The sequence below is a fragment of the Cryptomeria japonica genome, chromosome 10 (assembly GCF_030272615.1).
Source record: "Cryptomeria japonica chromosome 10, Sugi_1.0, whole genome shotgun sequence".
NCBI lineage: Eukaryota > Viridiplantae > Streptophyta > Pinopsida > Cupressales > Cupressaceae > Cryptomeria > Cryptomeria japonica.
The window spans coordinates 694602832-694607168 of NC_081414.1; the positions used below are offsets into that span (position 1 = coordinate 694602832).

Sequence of the window (4337 nt, forward strand, 5' to 3'; positions counted from 1 at the left end):
CTGAACAAAAACCATCATAAAGAGACTGAATGATGGATTGGCTTGAAGATGATAGGCAAGCTTGTAAATTTCCTTTAAAGATAGGCACTCGATGGTCCATTGAAGCACCATCATGCGATTTTCAGCTAGAGATACCATGAAAAGAACAAGGCATAACTCGAACACATAAGATTGCAAGAATTTCTTTCTTGCACTTAGGGACTGAATGACTATTGTGGTGTACGAAGAGTGATAGCTTGGCTTGCAAATGAGACGTATATTTACCTATTCTAGTGGAGTAAAATGGGACCTACCACAACCACCTGATTAAGCAACCAACCCTGAGCCCACCCGAAACATAATAAGGGAAAATAATATGCAGTCAGAAATTGTTTACCAGTAATTGCAGTCTCTATATTCCATTTGAAATACAATGTTACCAGAGATGTGAATTTTTTATCAATTCTTACACCCATAGAAAGTGAAACTGCTTTACTTGAAAGCACAGGCTAAATACTGTTGAGGATTGGAAAGGCCAGCAAAATGGACAACTTAGAAATGACTTCTACAATTGTGGAATTATTTGTGAAGATGGACAAGTTAGAAATGACTTCTACAATTGTGAAATTATTTGTGAAGGCCAGAGCAACTTCCTAGCGAAGAAAAATAATGAACAAACAAAAACAAGCTCATAGTTCAACTAATTGTAGAAACAATCATTGAAAATTTACCTCCTTTGCCATTTCTAGCCTCCAGTTCATTAGCCACCATCACCTCGTATTTATAACGAAACAAATTTATACAAGAATCAAAATCCACAACATGGAAGATAAAGAGTTATTTGACACTATATTTACTCAATTGAAGGAGATTTTGTGAATACATAACATTTATTTAAATTTGGCCAATACACAAGATAGAGCTGATGGTTCCATTCAATGAAGCAGAGTTTTAAATGATACACCAAAAAAATAATGTCAAAGTTAGTTCAGGCATAGAGTCAAAGTTCATTTAGTTAAAAATTTCTCTTTCATACACACACAAAATGAATAAATGCGTTCACTCAAATAAGAAGGATATGAAACACACATCTCACAGCTCAAATTCAATTAAATGTTGAGGTTAATTCACTCCCATACAAAATGAATACCAAAGTTCACTCAAATAAAGGGATGTCAAAGTTTAAGCACACACCTTACACAAATAAGTGGATGCCAATGCACACAAATAATAAGTGACTCACACTAAGTGAATGGGAATGCTCAAATATATATACAAATGGTAAATCAATTGAATAAGTGAATGCAAATGTTCAAACTCACATTTCACTCACAAAAATGATTGTCACATAAGGGGATGTCAAAGTTCAAATAATGCTTCAAATACATGCATGCACAAAATGAGCATCATTCAAGTTTGAAAATATTTTTGTACATACACTCCAGACAAAATGATAGTTGAAATATATTTATACAAACAATGAATAACAAAATTAACTTACACACACACACATCCACTTCAGATGAAGCGAATGTCATAGTTAACTTTCAAGCATGCAAATAGGGAATGCCTAAGTTCAAAGATCACTTATACACATTCATATGATAGATACACAATGAATAATTTTTTTCACTCTCATGCACACAAAATGAATTCCAAGTCATTTCAGACACAACAATGAAAACCATACACATTCATATGATAGATACACAATGAATGTCGAAGTTTTTTCACTCTCAAGCACACAAAATGAATTCCAAGTCATTTCAGACACAACAATGAAAACCAAAGTTCATTCAAACACATAGAAAACATAATGGCATCATTAAAGTGTTCTTATACACACATTCCACACACAAAGTTAACATCAAAAGTTAATTTGTACATTCAGCACAAATAATAATCAAACTTCATTCATATGCTTTCCATGCACACAAGTTAAAACCAAAGTTTAAACATACGTCATTCACACAATGTTAGTACACACACATATAAAGCAAACACTTAAATTCAAACATGCCAAGTTACAAGCACACATGTAAAGTGAATGTTAGAGTTATAAAACAGGAAAAAGGGCAAACACATTTCATATGGAATTTGTTCAAGCACACATTCCACATAAAATGAATGCAAAAATTAAGTTAGAAACACACAACAAATTTAAACACCACTTTACACATAAAAAAAACACATTATAAAATTTAAAAACATGCTTCACACAAATTAGTTTATTCTCAAGAAGTAAACATTTGAACTCAAACTTGCCAAATTATAAATACACAAGGTGAATCCCAAAATTAAAACACTCTTCCCATAAAATTAATTTACTCACCTCACACATAGTTTATTCAAACACAAACTTTATATATGTATATAATATATATAGACAGTAAATTTCAAACTACAAAAGCTAAAGTTAAAAGACACTACATATTTTACCAACCATATGGTAGCCTAGATGCAAACCTCATCTGACAAAGACTTTCACTTATCACCACCATCTTTGGCAACCTGCAGAAACAAAAAATAATAAGAAACAACCTGATGCCATATGTTATTCAATTTGAAGTTTCCCTTTGCAATATAAATAGCTATTAAGGAGCCCCAAAGTAAATCATTTACCAAAATAGCAGGAATCATAAATGAATGAGACTAACCAACATTTTGAGAACAAATCCATGTAAGCATATTTTAAGATATCAACACAACTCACATAATGCAAGTGACATGCCTAACAAATGGAAGAGAAAAATATCTTGTGTCACTGACTGTATTGTAACTAATACATGTAAAGATGGCACAAACACCCTAGAAATTTCAAATAAATGAAAACACAGAAACTTTCTTACAATTGAAACATACAAGAGCAATGTACACACCTTGAAACAATCTCTATTTATGAAAAAATTTTACTAATCAATTGATTGTTCTACCAAATTGAATTCAAATGATTCAGAAAACACAATTAAGTAATCATAACACTTTAGTTCGCAACAAAAAGACGTTACTCCCAAATCAAGCAATAGATACCAATTAATACAAATTAACCCATGAATTTGGGTTGCAACCAAGACAATAGAATTGCAATGTAAGAATGACCCAAGCATAAAACAATATGCCAATTCAAATGCATTTCAATTGGTACCTGGGCAATACCCTTGGCTTTAGGGTTAGCCTCTTTATAGCTCTTCTTAAACTGATCCCTGCCATTAAAACAGGGTCAACAAGAAGGCAATGGTTTTTCTATTAATCAAACAAAGACAAAAACAACTAAATATTCTCAAACAAGGAAAAGACATGGAGTACGCGAATACAAGGAAAAGATAGGCAGTACATTAATGAGAAGAAATCAGTACATTATTAAGCGACCAACCGAGCCCACCGCCACTCCTGAAGCAAAATAAGGAAAATTAATACACAGTCTGAGTCAGATAAGAGTAGGAATTGCTTATAACTCTTAAAAGTAATTGCAGTCTCTATATTCCTTTTGAAATACAATGTTACCAGCATGGTCCCAAACATGTTTGATTCATGTAAATTGAAGCAACAACAACAGGGTTGAGAATTTGAAAGTAGTGAACTTGAGCCAGCTCCGTGGGCAACTCCAGAGATTGTAGTGAACCCTGAGCTAGCAAAATGTACAACCCAGAAACGACTTCTTTAATTGTGGAACTACCTGTGAAGGCCTATCATGGTCGAACTAATTTACCATTGAAAAATTACCATCCACACACAAAACATTTACAAAATACCATGAATGAAGAATGAAAAAACGCAAAACTCAAAAGCAGAAGGAAGAAAGGGCATGGCCATGCCAGAAACAAAACCAAAAACAGAATACGGAACAATCTGAAAGGCAAACAAAACTTAAAAAATAACTACACAATATGGAACAATCTGCCCCTCTTCGCAGATGAACTGCTCATAAATAGAGAAGAAATCCAGCTTTTTTAAACGGTAATATTAAAAAAATAAGATCGTTGCCTGGAAGACGTTTGAGTACCGTTAACAGGCACGCTCCACTCCGCTCTCAATACCGTTAACATGCGCGCTCCACTCGGCTCTGAGTTGCATTGTTATTTTAATTTATGAATGAATTGCATTTGTATTTTTGGTCATGTTTTATGTTTGTCATTTATGTATAACTTTTATTTTATTTAAATTTTTGTTATAAAGAAAAAATAACAATAATCTATTCCATTCATTTAGGTCATTAAATAGTAATTCATTTAAAAATAAAATAAAATCAATTATATAAAAATATTTAGACATTAAATAATTAAATTTATGTTTTACATGAAGAGTGATCCAATCAAATATAATGTAGGTATCTAGATTAATATTTGAGAGGAATCATC

The 4337-nt window shown here is 32.4% G+C and overlaps 1 long non-coding RNA gene across 1 annotated transcript; it reads right to left on the minus strand.

Moving 5' to 3' along the window:
* Nucleotides 1–2220: 2220 nt before the first annotated feature.
* On the minus strand, nt 2221–4040 carry LOC131076583 (uncharacterized). Its single transcript, XR_009113408.1, has 4 exons — nt 3484–4040; nt 3314–3369; nt 3125–3182; nt 2221–2490 (listed from the first exon to the last, which is right to left on the minus strand). It is a non-coding gene; the product is annotated as an uncharacterized LOC131076583 (long non-coding RNA).
* Between the last annotated feature and the right edge of the window lie 297 nt (nt 4041–4337).